Raw genomic sequence first — 22,619 nt, forward strand, 5'->3', positions numbered from 1 at the left:
GATGGTCTGGGTGACAGTTCCAGAGCAGAGAAGAGCACATCTAGTTGGTCAAAAGTGAGAAAGGATTCACAGTTCTAGGACCAGAAGCACCAGCATTTGAATCTGGAGGGGAAATGGGATCCTTCCTTAGAATAATGAGCACACCTTTCCCCAGATCACCCCACCTGGAAAGCACAAAAACTTGTAGACCCCCAGAACTAACTGTGAAAACAACAGCATGGAAAAGCCTGAAGTGTGGGACAGTACCCCCAAGTGAGTAGAACCAAACTTTAATATAAAGTTCAAAATCAAGAACTATGCTAGGAGGGGGGGGAAGGGCATCTAAGTGAACACTTCCTAGCTGTGTGACCCTGAGGAAGTCATTTAACCCCAAATAGGAAGGAAGGAAGGAAGGAAGGAAGGAAGGAAGGAAGGAAGGAAGGAAGGAAGGAAGGAAGGAAGGAAGGAAGGAAGGAAGGAAGGACTTGATTATAAAAAGCTACTATCTGGGAGCAGAGAAAACCAAGACATAAACTCAGAAGGTGGCAAGAATAAAAAATAGCTACAAGATACAAGCAAAATCTCAAAGAAAAATGATAATCGGACCCCAGCCCAACAAGAATTCCTGGAAGTGTTAAAGAAAGAGATAAAAGAGGAAGAGAAAAAATGGGAAATGAAATGAGAGTAATGCAAGAAAATTATGAAAAGAGAAATTAACAGCTTGGTAAAAGAGGTACACAAAAATAATGAAAAAAAAATACCTTTAAAACAGAATTGGCTTAATGGTAAAAGAAAAAAATCACTGAAGAAAAGAACTCCTTTAAAAGCAGAATTGGTCAAATGGAAAAAGAGGTACAAAAACTCACTAAAGAAATAATTCTTTAAAAATTAGAATTGGGCAGGTAGAAGCTAATGACTCCAGAAACAACAAGAAAAAATAAAACAAAGTCAAACCTATTAAAAATAGACAATGTGGGATGTGGCAAAGTAGGGACATTAATTCATTGCTGGTGGAGTTGTGAACTGATCCAACCATTCTGGAGGGCAATTTGGAACTATGCCCAAAGGGCGACAAAAGAATATCTACCCTTTGACCCAGCCATAGCACTGCTGGGTCTGTACCCCAAAGAGATAATGGACACAAAGACTTGTACAAAAATATTCATAGCTGCGCTCTTTGTGGTGGCCCAAAACTGGAAAACGAGGGGATGCCCATCAATTGGGGAATGGCTGAACAAACTGTGGTATATGTTGGTGATGGAATACTATTGTGCTCAAAGGAATAATAAAGTGGAGAAGTTCCATGGAGACTGGAACAACCTCCAGGAAGTGATGCAGAGCGAGAGGAGCAGAACCAGGAGAACATTGTACACAGAGACAAACACACTGTGGTATAATCGAACGTAATGGACTTCTCTGTTAGTGGCGGTGTAATGTCCCTGAACAACTTGCAGGGATCCAGGAGAAAAAAACACCATTCATAAGCAAAGGATAAACTATGGGAGTGGAAACACCGAGAAAAAGCAACTGCCTGAATACAGAGGTTGAGGGGACATGACAGAGGATAGACTTTAAATGAACACTCTAATGCAAATACTATCAACAAAGCAATGGGTTCAAATCAAGAAAACATCTAATGCCCAGTGGACTTACGCGTCGGCTATGGAGGGTGGGGGGGAGGAAAAGAAAATGATCTATGTCTTTAACGAATAATGCTTGGAAATGATCAAATAAAATATATATATATTAAAAAAAAAAGACAATGTGAAATATCTCACTAGAAAAATGACTTGGAAAACAGATCAAGGAAACATAATTTAAGAATTTTTAGACTATCTGAAAGCCATGATAAAAAAAAAAAAAGAGCCTATACACCATACTTCAAAAATCATTAAGGAAAACTGCCCTGATATCTTTCATCCAAAGGGTAAACTAGAAATGGAAAGAATAACCCCACCACCTCCTGAAAGAGATCCTAAAATGAAAACTCCCAGGAATATTATAAGCCAACTTTCAGAGTTCCCAGGTCAAGGAGAAAACATTACAAAGAGCCAAAGAGAAACAATTCACTTATCATGGAGCCAGAATCAGATCACACAAGATGTAGCAGCTTCCACATTAAAGGAACAGAGGGCTTAGAATATATGGTATGCTAGAAAGCAAAGGCTGGTGCCAAAACTGAGTACAATCTTTCAGGGGGAAATAGATATTTAATGAAATAAAAGAAGTTTCAAGCATTCCTAATGAAGAAAACAGAGTCAAATAAAAAATTTCATATTCAAACATGAGTCAAGAGAATCAGAAAAAGGTAAACATGAAAGATTAATCATAAGGGATTCAATAAATTTAAACTAATTATATTCCTATATGGGAAGATGATATATTGAAATTTCTCAGGACTTTATCATTATTAGTATAGTTAGAAGGAGTCTACATAAACATAGAGCATGAGTGTGAGTTGATTATGGTTGGATGATCTCCAAAAAAAATGAAGGGAGGAAAAGGATGCACTGCAGAAAAGGGAATGGAGAGGTAGAATGGGGAAATTTTTCTCACATAAAAGATGCATGCAAGGAAGAGTTTTTACATTGGAGGGGGAAATGCAGGGAGGGGAGGGGAAGTTGAACCTCACTCTCATAATTGTTTCAAAGAGGGAAGAATATATATATATATATATATATATATATATATATATATATATATATATATATATACACACACACATACACACACACTCACTCAGTTGGGGATATAAAACAAGAAAATATTCCCTTTCCCTAACATATCCATATGTGAATTTTAAAACTATTCCACCCTAATCAGGCCATTCTTTAGAAGATTTGATTTAGCTATTTCCTAATCAATAACAATAGAGATACTTGGAATAACAGAATCAGGTCTTGGGAAGTCCACATTTTCCCCACCCTCCTTAGTTTAACAAGATTAGGAAGATCTGCACCAAACTCAAAGATTAAGTATCTGAGAAAAAAGGCAACAGACATGTGCAGAAAAAAGTGGACAGACCCCTGGGCTGTCCTAAGTCAAGCTAAGCGATCATTGGTACAGATGAGATGCAGGAAAGTGACGTAAAACCGTCTATATAAGGCACGTCACTTCCTCTCTCTTCCTCTTTCCCTGGAGAGGCGACTCTGGCTGGCAGTGTGCTAGGTTTTTCGACATCTTGGAGTGGTGGCGGTGAGTTTGCCTTGAGCTGATTCAGGTTTGGGTATCTGGGTTTAGCCCTTCTTTTTCTGGAATTCTGGCTGACTCCTTCCTCCTTCCTACTCCAAACCCTTACTTCCTTATCTTCTGATCTCCCCACCCAATACTAGCCAGGCCCAGGGGGAGGAGCAGGGAGAAAAAAAAACTTACTCCTTCTCCTTCTTCCTTCTCCTTAATCTCCTCCACTATCAATTAAATCACCATAAAAAATTTCAGCTTACTTGGGTATTTTATTATTTGGGATTTCCCTTGGTAGACCACTTAAATTTGGATTTTCAGTCTCAACCATAATTTTAACCTTTACACATAAGAGGAGAAGAAAATAATAGATGAAGGAAGAGGATAATTAAAGAGAGGGTAGATTAAAGGAGGCAGTAGTCAGAAGCAAAATTGTTTTGTTTTGTTTTTTTCAGGAGAGACAGGATAAGAATTGAAAAAAAAAAGGCCAAACAGAAGAAAATAGGATGGAAGAAATAACATAGTTAGGGAAAAGAGGTACACTGATAAACTGCTGGAGAATAATTTGGAATGATATCCAAAGGACTATAAAACTATGCATTTCCTTTGATCCAGCAGTACCACTACTATGTCTGTATCCTAAAGAGATAAAAAAAAATATTTATATGTACAAAAATACTTGTATTTCATGCCAGAGATACAGAGTTAATCAACCAGAACGAGAAACAGACTTGGCTGTTTTTCCTATCTAGAACTTAATTATTTTTTAAAGCAACTCTTTATTGATGTGTCTGTATTACTGATTTTTTAATAAGCTGCTATGGAAGCAAATAAATGTTCATTTTAGTTTGTTGTTGACATTATACAACTCATCCCCCCAAAATAAATGTTCATTTTAGTTTGTTGTTGACATTATACAACTCATCCCCCCCTAAAAAAAAAAAAAACCTTCCTCCTTATGGTGGCAAAGATTTGGAAATTGAGGGAATGTTTATCAACTAGGGAATGGTTGAACAAGTCATGGCATATGATTTTTTACAATTTTATTTAGTCAATTTAGAATATTATTCCTTTGTTACAAGAATCATATTCTTTCCCTTCCTTCCCTCCTCCTACCCTTCCCGTAGCCCACGCACAATTCCACTGGGTATTACATGTGTCCTTGATCAGAACCTATTTCCACGTTGTTGATGTTTGCATTAGGATGTTCATTTAGAGTGTATATCCCCAATCATAGCCCCCTCGACCCATGTAGTCAAACAGTTGTCTTTCTTCTGTGTTTCTACTCCCACAGTTTTTCCTCTAAATGTGGATAGTGTTCTTTCTCATAGATCCCTGCAGATTGTTCAGGATCACTGCATTGAAACTAATGGAGAAGTCCATTACATTCAATTGTACCACAGTGTGTCAGTCTCTGTGTATAATGTTCTGGTTCTGCTCCTTTCACTCTGCATCAATTCCTGGAGGTTGTTCCAGTCACCATGGAATTCCTCCACTTTATTATTCCTTTGAGCACAGTAGTATTCCATCACCAACATATACCACAATTTGTTCAGCTATTCCCCAATTGAAGGGTATCCCCTCATTTTCCAATTTTTCATGGCATATGATTTTGATTGTGCTGTAAGAAATGAGAAAAGGGGTTCAGAAAAATATATAAGATCTATATTAAATGATGCAAAGAGATAAGAAGAACCGGAAGAGCATTTTGCACAGAAGGAGCAATGTTGTAATGATGTTTAATTGTGAAAGACTTGGCTACTCTGACTGATACAATGATCCAAGATAATTCCAAAAGGCTCATGATGAAAAAAATGCTATCCACCTCCAGAGAAGAGAACTGAAGAACTCTTCAGTGCAAACTGAAGTATAATTTTCTCACTCTGGTTTTTTTTCCTTATTTTTTTTAAGGTAAGGTTAATATAGAAATATGTTTTGCATTATTTCATTTGTTTGCCTTCTCAGTGATGGGGGAGAAGAAAGGAAAAAAATGAATTTGGAACTCAAAATTTAAAAAAAAAAAGAATATTTTTTAAAAGTAATAAATTTATTTTAAAAAGAAAGAGAGACTATTTGGGATTAGCCTGAAATCAAGGTGGCTAGGAATTGAGTGAGACAGGGCAGAGTCCTAGAGGAAAGGAAAAGACTACAACTAGAGGAAATAGCCTATAAGGGCAAAGACAGTACTTTTTCCAATTAACCAAATTGCATGACCAACACAATTCTCTCACCTATGGTAACTTATAACTAAGGAATTTATAACTAAGTCTGAAGGCATGACAAATTCATAAATATTAGAAAATATATTTAAAACAGGAAGAGGTGACAAAGTCAGATGAATGTCTTGGGATAAATTCTTCCTTGGGACACATTCTCATGAAGTAAAATATCCTAAACTCAATGGCTATCAGTCACTTTGACAAATATTTATTAAGGACCTACAGCATGTCAAGCATTGTTGCTAAGTATTGGGAACTGTGCTAGGCACTGTTACCTTGCCTGTATAATGATAATAACATCTATTTCACAAGATTGTTATAAGGATCAAATAAGATAATATTTGTAATATCTAAGCTATTCTAACAATTTTATAAAGCCACAGAAAGGAGATAATATAGGTAAAACATCAGGCAAATTTTAAAGTACTAGTTTAAGTGTACTATTACTGATTTTTTTAAATCTAGAAGTTGGTTTTGAATTGTGCTTCTAGTCATCCAAGCAACTTCTAATGCATCAAGCTAAAAGTGTCAATTATAACTCTTGAGAACATCCATCAAGAACTCTTTTGATCCTATTTCAAAATCTTTTTCTAGTTTTAATAATATGGGTTAGAAATATATAAATCTATTTTCCTAACTAGGAGGATGATTACACATTAGTATAGATTTGGGAAACTACGAAATCTCCTTTTTGGGGAGGCAGGAGAAGAGGCCTCGTTGAAATAAGACCAGACCAGGATATGAAATAAATCCATACTATGATAGCTATCTATCTCAGGAAACACAGTGGGTAGATTTTTATTATCCCACTCTGCTGAAATCTAACATCTGCTCATCTAGAGTACTTCCTCACAACCTAAGGATTCACAAAAAGCTCTATGTCCTAAAAGATGGTAAAATGCTGTTAACAATACTCAGACACAACTAAGTTAGATTTGAAATAATAAGAATATGACAAAATATTAGGTTTCCCTCTAGGTCACACCTCTAAAATGAAGTACCCTGAAAGAAAATATAAGTGGTATATACACTGATGAATGCCAACACAAAACTGTCTTATTAAATTTTTTTCCTGCAAAAAATATTTTTATATTTCTTTTCATCCAAAATTAAAAATGTTTATTCATTTTATCATATCTTTATTACTATAATCTTCAGTACCATCCAGTACTGAAATCAAGCCTGTGGGCTTCATTGAGGTATTATGAGTCATATTTGAGGGAAAACGTAGTTCATATCTGAACCAAAACAGAATATATAATACTGAATGGAAAACTTTAAATATGTGTTAAATCTGAACACTTTGAAAACGGGCTGCAAATATCCCAGTTTTGGGGGCAAAAATCCACTATTTGACCAAAACTGCTGGGAAAATTGGAAGACAGTATGGGAGAGATTAGATTTAGATCAACATCTCACACTCTACACCAAGATAAATTCAGAATGGGTGAATAACTTGAACATAAAGAAGGAAACTATAAGTAAATTAGGTGAACACAGAATAGCATACTTGTCAGATCTTTGGGAAAGGAAAGATTTTAAGACCAAGCAAGAGTTAGAAAAAATTACAAAATGTAAAATAAATAATTTTGATTACATTAAATTAAAATGCAACCAAAATTAAAAGGAAAGCAACAAATTGGGAAAAAATCTTTATAACAAAAAACTCTGACAAAGGTCTACTAACTCAAATATATAAAAAGCGGAATCAATTGTACAAAAAAATCACGCCATTCCCCAATGGATGAATGGGCAAGGAACATGAACAGGCAATTTTTAGATAAAGAAATCAAAACTATCAATAAACACATGAAAAAATGTTCTAAATCTCTTATAATTAGAGAAATGCAAATCAAAACAACTCTGAGGTACCACCTCACACCTAGCAGATTAGCTAACATGACAGCAAAGGAAAGTAATAAATGTTAGAGGGGGTGTGGCAAAATTGGGACATTAATGCAGTTGTGAACTGATCCAACCATTCTGGATGGCAATTTGGAACTATGCCTAAAGGGCACTAAAAATACTGTCTCTGCCCTTTGATCTAGTCATACCACTGCTGGGTTTATACCCCAAAGAGATCATAGGGGAAAAGACTTGTACAAAAACATTCATAGCTGCGCTCTTTGTGGTGGCAAAAAACTGGAAAATGAGGGGATGCCCTTCAATTCAGAAATAGCTGAACAAACTGTGGTATATGTTGGTGATGGAATACTATTGTGCTCAAAAGAATAATGAATTGGAGGAATTCCATGTGAACTGGAATGACCTGAAGAATTGAGGCAGAGTGAAAGGAGCAGATCAAGGAGAATACACAGAGAATGATACACTGTGTTACAATCAAATGTAATGGTCTTCTCTACTAGCAGTAATGCAATGATCCAGGACAATTCTGAGAGACTTATGAGAAAGAACACTATCCACATTCAGAGAAAGAACTGTGGGAGAAGAAACACAGAAGAAAAACAACTGCTTGATCACTTGGGTCATTGGGGATATGATTAGGGATATAGACTAAATGATCACTTTAATGCAAATAATAATATGGAAATAGGTCTTGATCAATGATACATGTAAAACCCAGTGGAATTGTGTGGCAGCGGGAGGTGAGAGGGAAGGAAGAGGGGGAGGGAAAGAAGATGAATCATATAATCATGAAAAAATATTCTAAATGAATTAAATTAAATTTAAAACAAAAAAGGAATAATTAAAAAATAAAAATAAAAACAGGGGCTAGATAACTACTTGTCAGGTATATCATGGTAGGGATTTCTTTTGGATATGAAATGGACTAGATGATTGTTGAAAGTTCCTTCCAACTCTCAAATTCTATGATTGCATATTTATCATGTAATTTATAGAATGATAATAATACTTACCAAAAGTCCTACTCTGATGGAGAAAAACCTGGATTTTCAAGGACTATATTGATGTTTGGAGAGTATAAGCTCTGGTAAATTCTACCATTCTGGTGACAGTCTACTATTGCCTAAGCACCAACTAAGTATAGGAACACTTACTGCCAATAGGTTAGTCATTAAATAGTGTCTTTGGCTTAGAAACCCAAGAGGGGGGAAAAAAATTTAACCTGTGTGGCTCCCTCCTGCTTTTGCATAAGGTGGCAGTAGCATATTAGAAAAAAGTGAAAAATGTCAAAAAAAAACATATGGCAATGTAAAGGAAGTTAGGGGATGCTAAGGAATCACGATCTGTAAATATTAATTTGATTCTAGGGATTCTAAATGTGAGATCTTTGTCCAATGATAAAAAAAAAATTGCCATACTATTGGAAGAAAACAACCATGTCAACATATATTCTCATAATAAATGAAACTAAAAAAAAGTTGCAGCTAAATGAAATAGCATCAAGATTTTCTTTGGAAAGGTAAAGACATTGAACTTGGTTTCTTTGTGCACAAAAAGGCAACAAGGGACATCACTGATGAAAGACTTGGTCATTTAATTTTGCATTGCTTATGCTGTACATAATTAAAAAGATGAACATGAAAAAAACTTAAGTTTATGGGCCAATATCAGCTGCAAAGGAAGAGTATAAAAACCAGTTAAGAGCCATCAAACCAAGTCTATATATTCAGTGACTTCAATGTAAAGGTGGCATAGAGAACCATTGGAAAAAATGTGTTGGATAAAGACGAATAAAATTTTTAAAATGAAAGGGTAAAGGCTTAGAGAGTACATTGAAGCTTCACATTTCCTTACAGAAATACTTTCAACCAGAAGAGTCACAAGACACTAGACCTGGAAAACATCAAACAATATCACACACACACATGCACACAAAAACTGATAGCTTTATTTCAAAGAAGAAATATGAAGAGACATCTCGCTCCACTATTTTGGAGAAGTGGGGATAGGGGTCCATAAGTATGGAATATTGCAAGATAAGTACAAATTTTTTTGATGTGCTGATTGGTTTTGTTAAATTTTTTTCTCTTTAAAAAAAAGAATCTGTTTAAGAGATGTCTCTCTGGGTTGGGAAAAGGGAAAAAAGATATGAGACAAATATAGGTGATATAAAAGTAAAAGCTGTCAATAAAATATTATGTATTGAGGACAATTAGAAGAGTTAAGGAAGCCAAGGGAAATATTTAAATGTGAAAAAAATGAATTGGTATCTGGGCAACTGGGTATTTCTCACAGAACCAAGCATTTTGCTTTTGTTTTTTTTGTTTGTTTGTTTTTGATTTTTTTCTGTAGGTCATACATTCCAGTCCTTGATGAATCACATGCATTTTGCTGGGATGTTGCAGCAATTCCTGATTGGTCTGCAAAGATGTTGCATTGAAGATGATAATCACAGAATCCAGAGTTACCATCTACTTGGTGGAATATAAGGGGGGGGGGTAATGCTTATTGTCCAGTGTAAAAATGGAGACCTGAATCCAGGACTTCAATCCCCAGAAGTCCTTGCTCCACTTCCCCAGAATGCTTTGTAATATCACTGAATTCTCACCTGGGCCAAGATCAGATGGGGGTATTTAACCTGATTGGAAAGGCTTTCTTCTCTTCCTGTCTCCACTGGCAAACAGATGCATCTCATGATGTGAGTGAAATTTTGCACATGCCTTTCTTACTTGTATTTTTCTTAAATTCTCAACTTTTAATAAACCTCTAAAAATATAATACTCCTTGCAGGGAGAAACTAATTTCTACCTGCCTTAGTTTCCCTAAATTTTAATCATTACAGTTTGGCAACCTAATGGTAAGACTAAATACTCTCAATCTTCTGATTCTTTTCTTTACTGATCTTTAGTTCAGCCTTTAATAGCTACTGCCTAGAATATTTGTTTTTAGCATGTTTCTCTGGTCAACGTTTTTTTTACCCTCACAAAGCTGCTGCTCGTTCCAGCCATTAGCTAGCTCACCCCACCAGCTCAGCTGCTTCTCCCTGCCTGTGTGCATTCCTGCCTGCAGCCCCCACTCCAGACTGGTTTGCTGTTTGACCCAATTGCAGCTCATCTGCCAACCCCATGTTCTCTCTCGATCACCTGGCCCACCTGATTCAACCTAGATTACAATCACCTGGTGACCAGCCTGCCCAACCTGCCTAGCCTTGGAGCAGATCACTCATCGCTCAGGACTCATTTCTACCAGCTGGTAACAAATGGGGGTACTGTCTCCATGTGGGTGGATTGGGCTCCACGTGGGGGGGAATGGAGTGTAGGAGGGAGAGAGACAAAAGGGAAAGAAGAAAGGTTTTTTCAAGCAGGAACTTAAAAACATGGCTATTTTACAAGAACACTTTTTAATTGCATTGATTCTTTTATTGACTTCACCTGCATGTCAGGGAGGATATTCAGCTCTGTACAACCTTTTAGCTAATTTTGAAGGGGCAACTGGGTGGCTCAGCGAACTAAGAGCCAGACCTAAAGACATGTGGTCCTGGGTTAAAATCTGGCCTCAGATACTTCCCAGCTGTGGGGCCCTGGATGGGTCCCTTAACCCCCATTGCCTAGCCCTTACCAATTTTCTGCCTTCCGACAATAGACATTTAAATGGATAAAAACCCCAAGGAACTTCAAAGAGATTAGAGGCTATATTTTAAGGCATTTCAGACTCCAATGGTTTATTTTTTAAAACTCTGTATTTCTATTGCATTTTGCTGTTTGCTTGGTTTAAGGTTTAACTTTGTGATTTTAAATTCATATATTACTGCATTCAATATTATTCTGTTATACTGTTCATTTAATGTACTGAGTTTTAAAATTCTGTTGCTTTTCCCCTATAACCATATATTGAAACAAATATCATTGTAATTAAGCCCATATATGAAAAAACAGCCTTTCTATTTTGACTTTGTAAATTGTTACATAGAAGATAGATGGACTTCATCAGAACTGGTTACAATTGCTATAACAATCTTTGGAAAATTTAATGTGCTAAATATCTCAAATGATTTTAAGGGTTTTTTAAATATGATTTTTGGGATTTTTTATAACAATCTCTGGTCATTTTTGCCTGCCCCTACCAAGAGGTAAGGCCAATTATGGCTGAAGTGAAATACATTTTATAACCCCCAACCTTCCCGCATTTCAAAATATGTGAATGGAAGTTGGGGCAGTTATTCTCAGGGCATTTGTACCCCTAAAAAAGTCTCCAAAAAAGGAGCACCTCTCATGTATACTCTTCAGCTCACTCCTTCCACCAGAATGATATATAGATTTCTTGATTATGTTCTTAACCCAAGATGAGTTTTACTTTGTTTAAAAATATGTTTATTTACCAAGGTTGAAAGATTGCTACATTTGTAAAAACATGTGACAAATATCCATCAATTCATAGGGTTTTTAAAAAATGCCATACAGCAACTCATGTGAAATATGATAGCTTGTTTGTTTGCTATTGTAATTAATTGGGCTATTGAGAATTTTGGAGATATTGATAACTACATATTTGTACTACTGTTCTTTAAAAATGAAAAATGTTGCTTTGCTCAATTCATTTGCCTTATACTCACAGTGATCATGGCCAGATACGAAGAGGAAATGGATCACATTTTTGGTGAGAAAGCCTTGTATTCTATATTTTCTTAGCTGACACAATGTGTCAATGATTATAAGCTACATTTTTTAAAAGCTTTTTTATTATTATATTTTTCTTGCATGTGCAATATACTATTTCAGTTTTTTTACTTTTTTCTCTTTTTTATATTTGAAGCACATGTCACCAGCATTATGGTTTTCTTTAACTTTTTGATTTTTCAGTACTATAAGTTCAAAATACATTTGCTAGTGCATACCCCAAAAGCTATAAAAATGATGCCATTAATCATTTAAAAAATTATGGGACTTTACTTAATGATTCTGTCTGATTCCAGGACAAGATATACACACAAGAGCCATTGCACAGAGCCAAAGAAAAGCCAATCCAGGATGGATTGATGCACTTCTAGGCCAATACAAAGGTCTTGAACCTAGTGTGAAGACTCGAGGTTATTGTGTTTAAAATTTGTTACGGTGTAGGCTTTCCTTGTGTCCACACTCACTCTGAAAATACTCACAGACGAGAATCCCCAAACTTGGCTCCTACTTGGCTCATATAATCTGGTCCCCTTTTCTGCCTTTCATAGTGTGGTACCTTTCTGTAGTCCTGGCTACTGACTGGGTAAATGCATCACTGCTTAGATCATTTGGATTGGGCCCTGATTCAAGGACCTGTTATAGATTTATTTTTCCTTTACTTAGAACTTTACACATAAGACTTTGATAGTCTATATTTTCATGCAGTATTTTTTTAATTTGGATTTTTCTGATATCTTTTTAATTTCTCTTGCCAATTGATTCATATGCCTCATAACTCAGCCATGCATCCCTAAGTGATTTTTCAATCACCCTCTTAACAGGGGAATGTAAGAAAAATCATTATTTTAAATTGCAAAGCTTAAATTCCTTTTGAGAAGAATTTTAGGTAAAGAAAGATGCAACCTCTCTGAATCCAAAAACTGAACTGTGGGAGAAGACACCATGAAGAAGCCTCCAGACCACAAGCTGCACAAGAATGAACTTTGGGTGTAGTTGATTGAACATTTATTTGTATGTATACTTTCATGCCAAAGGGGACTGCCCCCAACTGGCTTTTTGTCAATGCGTCTAGTAATTATTGGTTTGGGATTTTTTTTCCCTCTTATCCTCAAATTATTGTAATCTTTAAATTATGTTTTTATGATCCTTTGGGGAAGTCCATCTTCCAAGGGGATCAAACGAGGGAATGTAAAAATAGAGACTTGAATCCAGGACTTCAATCCCCAGAAGTCCTTGCTCCACTTCCCCAGAATGCTTTGTAATATCACTGAATTCTCACCTGGGCCAAGATCAGATGGGGGTATTTAACCTGATTGAAAAGGCTTTTCTCTCTTCTCTTCCTGTCTCCACTGGCAAACAGATGCATCTTATGATGTGAGTGAAATTTTGGGTGGGCCTCATGGCCCATCTAGCACATGCCTTTCTTACTTGTATTTTTCTTAAATTCTCAACCTTTAATAAACCTCTAAAAATATAATACTCCTTGCAGGGAGAAACTAATTTCTACCTGCCTCAGTTTCCCTAAATTTTAATCATTACACCAGACAGTGATGTGTAGTTGGTAATCAGTTCATTCAGTTAGTCCAACAGTATCTATTTATTTAGGTCAGGTGTTACAGATGCCCATTGCAGATGGACAACCAGTTGGGCCCAGAACTGAACAGGAGGAAAAGAACAGGGTAGATAACATTTGGGAAATTGTGCAGTCTTTGCAGACTTTTTAATCATTCCAAGCTGCTCCTTGACCTAAAAAAAATTTTTAACTACAAATGTTTTCTCAGTGATGAGGTGTGGTTGTGAATCTTAGAACACCATAGCCTCTAAAAAACAATCAAAGGTATATGTAATCCAAAGGACAATGAAAAGTCAGCTAGTGGGTACACATTTGCTGTAGCATTTCTACAGAAAAAGAGGATAACAAATGGACAGACCAGATTCTGCAATAATACCCAGATAATATAAAAAGACCTAGAGGAAGGCTTCCATTGCATTAAGTGAACATGGACAAGAAACAAAGAGGATAGGAAATTATGGAAAGGTGAAAATCTGCTCTGATAGAGAAAATATTCAACAGTAATATGATCACTTCAACCTCTACTACACTACCTGCTATTGACACTATTTTAGTTATTAGTTAATGAAATTCCCATATTGCTATAGCTCCCTTTTTTTGATAATTTATAATATATTCTGTGCTATTTCTATGCAGTATTTAAGTTTCCAAAAATAAAAAGTAAGGCCATTTGCCATAAACTACTACTTCTTCCCTTCTCATTTCACAATCCTTTGATACCTTCCCTCACTCTCTTCCCTTTAACTCTAGTCTCTGAGGAAAAAGAGGTGGCCCTTATTTGTACTAAGGCCAACCTCCCTAGATGGATTATTCTATTGACTCCAGACCACTCTAGAAAATTGTTCCCATTGTTTGTCTACATGTCTGTCTTTCCTTCCCTCCCTCTCTTTTTTAATATTCTTTCCCCCTATACTCTGGTTCCTTTCTGCTGTCTACAAATGCAATTCACTCATTCTTAAAAAAGAGAATCTTCTGTATTCCAAAGAAACCAAAGAAAAAGGAAAAGGATTTCTATGTCCAAAAATATTGATAGTACTCTTTTTCTGGAGGCAAATAATTGGAAATTGAAGGGATGACTTAATTGGGGAATGGCTAAACTAGTTGTATATAATTGAAATGGGATTCTATTGTACTGTAAGAAATGATAAGCAGGCAGGATGAATTTAGAAAAACCTGGGAAGACATGAATTCACACAAAATGAAGTGAACAGAACCAGGAGAACATTGTACACAATAACAGCAATATTGTACAATAATCAACAGTGAAAACCTTAGCTGCTCTGATCAGTACAATGATCCAAGGCAATTCCAAAGGCCATATGATTAAAAAAAAAGCCATCTACTTCCAAGAGAAAGAACTAATGGAGTTTGAATGCACATTGAAGCATATTTTTTAAAACTTTATTTTTCTTAAGGGGGGGTGGAATCTGTTTTCTTCTGCAACATGACATATGGAAATATGTTTTGAATGATTTCACATGTGTAATTTATACCAAATTTCTTGCCTTCTCAATGAAGGGAGAGAATTTGGAACTCAAAATTATTTAAAAAAAAAAACAACCTTATATGTAATTAGGAAAAATAAGAGAAAATAGATTTTTTCAAAAATCAAAGAAAATCTTGCTAGCTTATACCATCTCTGCTAGTGATTATATTATATCTCTCCTCCATTTTTCAAACTATCTGAGAAAGTCATCCACACTCCGAACCTTCCCTTTATTTCCTCTTATTTTCTTAATTCTCTCCAATTTGGGTTCCAATTTTGTTGCTTAACTGAACCAATCTTTACCAAAGTTAGCAATTAATTGGCATATTTGATGGCTTTTTCTCAAAACTCATTCTCCTTGACCTGCTGCTACAGTTAATTTCTCCTAATTTCTGTTATCTCCTCTCTGGGTTTTCCTGAAAACTATTCTGGACAGGTATAGGGAAGTTGGGAAGTCAGGAGGGCCTGTGAAGGATAAGAATTTCCATTTTGAACATTCAGCTCAAGATATCAAAAAGTCATTTTGTTTTTCAGGGTAAGAGAATATAGCTAGATGTATAGATGTGAGGGGGGAACATCTGCATAGATGATAATTAGATTCTCAGTAATGAGGTCACTAAGTGATACAATATAGCACAAAAAAAAAGAACCAGAACAAAGGCTTAGAAGACACCCCCAGTTAGTGTGTGTGACATGGATAAAGAACTAGCAAGAGATGGAGAAGTAATAGATAGAAGTAGTAGGAGCGATTAGTATTATGAAAACCTGGAGAGGAAAGGGGCCAGGAGAAGGTAATTAACATGTCAATGCTGCTGAGAGTTCAAGGGTGAGAACTGAAAAAAGGTCTATACATTTAGCAATTAGGAGATCACTGTTAACTTTACAGAGTATAGTTTCAGTTGAATGAAGAGGTCAAACACTAGACTGGAGAAGGTTCTTTAGAAGGTGAGAGAAAAGAAGTGGAAGCTTCAAGTATAGGCAGCAGTCTCAAGGGGGTTAGCCTAAGATGGAAGAAGAGATATAAGATAATAACTAGCAGAGATAATGGGATCAAGGGTATCAGATTTTTTTAAAGAATGGCAGAAACTTGAGCATGATTTGTAGGCAGCAAGGAAGGAATCAGTAGACAGGGAGAGATTGAAGATGAGAGAATAGGAATGATAGTGGGAGCAATTAATCAACTGGAGAAAATGGGAAAGGATGCATGTGGAGGAAATGGCTTTAGCAAGGAGAAGAGTTGCTCCTTTTAAAAAAAACAAAACCTTACCTTCCACCTTAGAATCAATACTGTGTATTGTTTCTACGACAAAAGATTGGTAAGAGCTAGGCAATGGGGTTAAGTGACTTGCTTAAGGTCACATAGTGTTTAAACTATGGAGACCTAGAGAGCTTACACTAATTTCAAATGGAGATTTGAACCCCAGACTTCAATTCCCAGAAGTCCTTGGTAGCTCCCAAAATTCACTATAATCCCACCTGAATTCCCACCTGGGCCGAGAACAGAAATTGTATTTAAGCTGACTCTCTGCCTACTTCGGGTCTCTCGGCTTCCGTTTCTAGGGGCACATGTCTCCCAAGATGTAGTAAGTGAAATTGATGGGCCTTTTGGCCTTCCTAGGCACGTGCTTTCTCATTTTGTATTTTCTTTATTTCTTGATCTTTAATAAACCTCATAAAAATATAATACTTTTAGCAGAGAAACTAATTTTAATCTTAACAATAGCTAGGAAGTGTCTGAGACCAGATTTGAACCTAGAACCTCCCTCCCATCTCTAGGCCTGGCTCTCAATCCACTGAGTCATCCAGCTGCCCCCCTGAGGGGGTTGCTTCTTTACCCAAGACAGGTGTGAAGAAGTGTGTGAAAGAAATATCTGAGTGATGTAAAATGGAAGGGAGAAAGGAAGTTCTTTCAAAAGGTCTCAATTTTTTTCAGTGAGATAGGAGTCAAAGTCCTCAAGTGAGTTGGTAAGAGGAAATGCCATGGGAGGCTTGAGGAGAAATGAAAAGGTATATAACAGTTGCTTTGGGGAGTGGTATAGTGAGAGATAAAGACTGATTACTGAGCTGCAGTGAGGGTCCAGGTGAGTGTGACTGATTATGTTTAGATAGCCTAAATTCGTAGTGAATCCTGTCAACATAATTTTATGATTACCTCCAGCTCCATTCAACAACAGGTGAATAGAAGTATAGGAGGCAGATGGTAGGAGTAATCTAGGGATGGTAAACTGTAATAAATGATCAGTGATAAGACAAGAAGTGAAGGGATTCAAGAGTAGAAGACATTGTAGATTTGATCTGGTTCACCAAAGGATAAAGTTAGAAAAGAGAAGACAGTGTAGGCAGTGCTAGGATTATGGCCTGATAAAGAACAGAAGAGTGGAAAGAATGGAGGATGAAGAAAGGGTTATGGGTCACAAAGGATAGGGAAATATAGAATGATAAAAGATTCAAGATCAGACAAAAGAACTGAAGAATTTGTTAACAAAGAAATTGAATATTCCTGAGTGATGGGCAACAAAATGACATGGCTATTTCTGGAGTGAGTTAATTAGAATGGAAGAATAGGCGAGGAAAATTGAGTAGAATGAGGAATTGGGAAGTCTGATTGATAGATACATGGATGCATGAATACACAAATACTGATATACAGATATGTATATATGAAGCATTATATAAATGTAAGCTATTACTATTAGTAGTATATCCATGATCTGAGGAGGAAGAGAAGACTAGCAACTAAAGGGATTAGGAAAGGCTTCCATTAAGAACAAATGAGCAGGGAAGAAGTTGACAGTAGAGAAGCTAGTAGTCTCCATCATGTCCCCATCCCCAGTTTGCTACACTAGAGGCTTATGGGAATTTGAATGAGACTAAGGACTCTTTCTTGGTTGAGCTGAGTTACTTCACTCCCAATGGAAAAACTCCTTCACTCTGTATTATTTGGTATTCTCATATTTATACTTTCTCTGATTTTTGTTTTGCTATCAACTTAAATAAATGAATTTTTGTTTTGTTAAAAAAAAAAAGAGCATGAGCACATGAGTGGAACCTAAAAAAAAAAAAAGCTTAGGGATTTGAAAAGACAGAGGGGAGGAGAAAATCAGTTCAGTTAGGACTTGACCTTTTCCCCTACAATGTCAGCTCCTACAAAGCAAAGAGTCAATTCTATTTAAAAACTATCATTTCAAAATATATAATGGCCTATTTATTAATCACCCCTACTTGATTCATCCTAGCAAATGACTGGATGATAATGTATCGCACAAATGACAAAGCTTGCCATCAGACCCCGGAGCCCTAACATTTACCAAAAGCCACTGTATGCCCCTCAAATAGATCCCTCAAGTCCAAGTAATATCATTAACTCACCCCCAATAGATTGAGCCACTGGTGATAGATAGAAGGGGTGATAGAAGTGGTGACAGAACCAAAATGACCTTTATAAGAAAAGACCCAAACAATTTGCACCCCAAGGGCACTCTTAGATTTCAGAATTAAAACAGGTTTCTGTATTTTGAGGTATGAGGCAAGAATTCCTGAAAACTATTTGTGTGAGCCATAATAGCACATTCTAGTATGAAGGGTTTCTTTGTATCATGTTATGAAATAAACCTGAAAAGTCAGGCAAATCAACCAATACTGTAAAAAATATCTTAGATTCAATTTTTAATAAGACTTATGGAAGCAGTATAGTACAAGGAAAAAGAGCATTGAATTCGACTCAGGTGGCTCAATCACCTATTATCTGTGTGACCTTAGAGCAGTCACCATTTCCTGGACCTCAGTTTCCTTATTTGTAAAATGAAAGGGTTTAGACTAGATGACTTCCAGGTCCCTCTTGGATCTAGGTCTATGTTTTAAAGATAAGCAAAATGGGAGCTAGGTGACTCAGTGGATTGAGAGCCAGGTCTAGAGACAAGAGGTCCTGAGTTCAAATATGACCTCAGAAACTTCCTAGCTATGTGATCTTAAATTCATCACTTAAACTTCACTGCCTAGCCCTTATCACTCTCTTCTGCCTTGCAACCAATGCACAATACTGATTCTAAGACAGAAGGTAAGGATTTTTTTAAAATAAGTAAAATAATCACTTACAATATAAAAGAAAATGTTTAATTGAGTGTTATAAAATATAAATTAAGCTAATTCTTACTAGGCAGTATGCTTAATCACCTAAAATAAGTAGTAAATAATATGCTAATGAATTCTGGAGATGCTTCTAAATAGGAAGATGTTGCCAAAACAGAACCAAGGAAGATCAAAATATGGACAGTATACTCTAAAGGAAGATTAAACTTGCAAAATGAAAAATAACATGTGGTTAAAAAATAAAAATATATGAAAAATTTACTGCATGAGTGAAAAAATAACAGGCAAGATGGTTTTGGTCCATTCGTGCTAAATAAATTTATACGAGAAAATGGGAAGACAGGAAAAAAGAGAAAGAGTAAAGATAAATGATAATAAAAATGAAGAAAAGATTTCACAAGATCCAGGCACTGGAGACCCACAAAACAATTAAAACAAAATGAACCAAGCACCAGAGGGCTTATGCCCAGGGGGAGGAAATCAAATCAACATCTGAAGCACACCTTAGTGGCTAAGGAAAAGTAAATAAAACAACCCTTCTTAAGTTACCACAACCAGAGAAGGTACAGGTATCAAGCTTCTGCCACCCAAATACTTAGACCAGTCCGTTTACCAAAGTCTCAGCTACAATCCCAACAGGAAAACAAATCAACCCACCATCCTAGTGGAGGCTTGGGATATAACTACCACTGTTTATGTGTAGCATTCTATTGAATTGTATTTAGTAAAGACTCTCTTCCTCTTAGAATATATGAAATTAAAAGTCAATATCCACCTAGGTAAAAACTCCCTTCCCACTTATATGAACCAAATAAGCAAAACCAGGAGAACCATATATGGAATGACCACAATAATGTAAAGGAATTTAACAATGCAAGGCTTCAGAACCAAGGTTCTGAATATCAATAGTGACCCATCCTTAAGTGAATTTTAGATTTTCTCCACTCTGATTAGTCTTTAAAATCCTTGCAACCAGGAATGTATATACCCTACTTAAGAATTAAGTGTTGAGGAGGATGGCCTATGACAGAAACATGCTAGCAAGTGACAAATAAGAAACAACGACAGACCCCCTGGGCTGTCCTAAGTGAAGCTTAAGTTACCATTGGTACATGTGAGACATAGGAAGTGATGTAAAGAATGGTCTATCTATTTCGCATCACTTCCTCTCTCCAGCCTCTGTCTCACAGAGACGTGGCTCTCTCTCTGTCTTGTGTGGCTCGTGGCAGCGTGCTGAGCATCTTGGCGGTTTGGGGTTTGCGGCTTGCCAGTGAGGTGACTGGGTTGAAGCTCTGTAGCGTGGGTTAGGTGAGGCATCTTCCCTGAAGACCTCAGTGAGTGATTCTTCCTTTCCTCTTTTCCTTTACCTCCTAAAGCACTATCCTCTTAGGAGGTCCATGATCTCAGAGTAGACCTCATGGCTGGAAGCCAAGATAGTTTTAATCTTCTAAGGAGGCCTTGTGGCTGAGTTCTCTGAACTTCCCTTTGCTTAGGCTATGCCAGACAAATCTTATACCCTTTTCTCTCTTCTTCTTAATTTCTTCCCTCTATTGTAATTAAACCACCATAAAAAATCCCAAACTGACTTGAGTATTTTATTGGGACTGAATTAATCCGTAGCAACTACTAGGATAATATATTCTGTCAATAACCCCTAAATTTTACCACTTACACTTACTTCAGAGGACTGATGATGATGCATGATGCCCAAATCTCCAAGTAATGATGGTACATTTTTAGAAATGATCTGCTATGGAGGCACAGGGTCTCCTTCACACCCCAAGTCCCTAGAGAAATCCTAGGTAAAAAATTATATGAGGAATTTCCCAGTCTTGTACCACCACCACCCCTGCAGTACTGGCTGAAGAAAGCCAGCCCTAGGGCAACCAAAGAGATGGCTGAATAAACAAAGGATTCTCTGTCTCTTGTTTTAGATGCATTTATACTAGTTTTATGACAGGGGTCTTAGCCAGGAGAGATACCTTCTGTTTGTACCTCAAACATCACTAGGTTCCTCAAGATAGGTAATTCACCCACCTTTATGATCAGGATGTCATAAATTATTATATACCTGTGCTTCTGTCCCCAGACTCCAAGGCACCTCATAATGTCACCTAATCCCCCTTGTTTGTCCCTCTCCCCACCTTTCTTTCTAAGTCACATAGATCCTATTCCTTTAGGATATAAAATTCTAGACTCCCAGTTTGATCCTACATTTGCCTCCTGGCCATTCAACTCAATAAATTTCTCTATTTTTAAAGATATTCATTGGAGTCTGTTCATTCTTTGAAAAAGAGTACCTTTCTAACAAAGGAACTATATGAACACAACTACAAAACACTTTCCACACAATTAAAACTAGGTCTAAATAATTGGAAAAACATTAATTGCTCATGGGTAGGACGAGCTAACATAATAAAAATGGCAATACTACCCAAACTTATTTACTTATTTAGTGCCATACTCATCGAACTACCAAGAACTTTTTTTTTACTGAATTAGGAAAAACCATAACAAAGTTCATTTGGAAGAACAAAAGATCAAGGATATCAAGGGAAATCATGGAAAAAATGTGAAGGAAGGTGGCCTTGCAGTCCCAGATCTCAAACTATACCATGAAGCAGTGGTCATCAATACTATATGGTATTGACCAAGAGACAGAAAGGAGAATCAGTGGAATAGATTTAGGGTAAGTGACCTCAGCAAGATAGTCTATGATAAACCCAAAGATCCCAACTTTTGGGACAAAAATCCACTATTTGACAAAAACTACTGGGAAAATTGGAAGACAGTATGGGAGAGATTATATTTAGATCAACATCTCACACTCTACACCACCAAGATAAATTCAGAATGAGTGAATGACTTGAACATAAAGAAGGAAATTATAAGTAAATTGGGTGAACACAGAATAGTATACTTGCCAGATCTTTGGGAAAGGAAAGATTTTAAGACCAAGCAAGAGTTAGAAAAAATTACAAAATGTAAAAGAAATTATTTTGATTGTATTAAATTAAAAAGGGTTTGTACAAACAAAACCAAAGCAACCAAAATTAAAGGGAAAGCAACAAATTGGGGGAAATCTTCTTAACTGTTAACGTTATAAGAGTGGTTGGCATAAACTGTGACCATGGAAATATGGTTTCAAGACAGTGTCTTGATTTTATATTAAAAATAAAGTGGTCGCCAGGGAAAAATTCCCAAATATGAAATACTCAAGTCAGCTAGGTTTTATAGAGATTTTAATTAATACAATTTAAGGAATTAATTAAAGAGAGAGAGAGAGTAAGAGGAAACAATGAGAAAAGGGGTAGGCCAGCCTAGGCCCAAGCCCTAAGAGAGAGAGATCAGTCAGTCTTTAATCCACTCACCACAATCCACTTTTTTCCCAAGCAAGATTCTCGTGTTCAGAGAGACCCACCAGTTCAGCTCCTGAGCTCCACTTCAGCTTCCAAGGTTGAATCCTTTCATCTCAGCTTTGGCAAGCTGAGTCTCTTCAGAGAGAGTTCTCTCAGAGAGTTTTCTTCTCTCAGCTTCTGACCTCCTTTTAA

At 36.5% G+C, this 22,619-nt stretch overlaps 1 protein-coding gene across 3 annotated transcripts in view; it reads right to left on the reverse strand.

Moving 5' to 3' along the window:
- The window catches only part of TTBK2 (tau tubulin kinase 2), a 256,669-nt gene that overhangs the window by 205,401 nt on the left and 28,649 nt on the right, over positions 1-22,619 (reverse strand). The window lies entirely within an intron of this gene.

Source organism: Monodelphis domestica, chromosome 1 (assembly GCF_027887165.1).
Source record: "Monodelphis domestica isolate mMonDom1 chromosome 1, mMonDom1.pri, whole genome shotgun sequence".
Taxonomy (NCBI): domain Eukaryota; kingdom Metazoa; phylum Chordata; class Mammalia; order Didelphimorphia; family Didelphidae; genus Monodelphis; species Monodelphis domestica.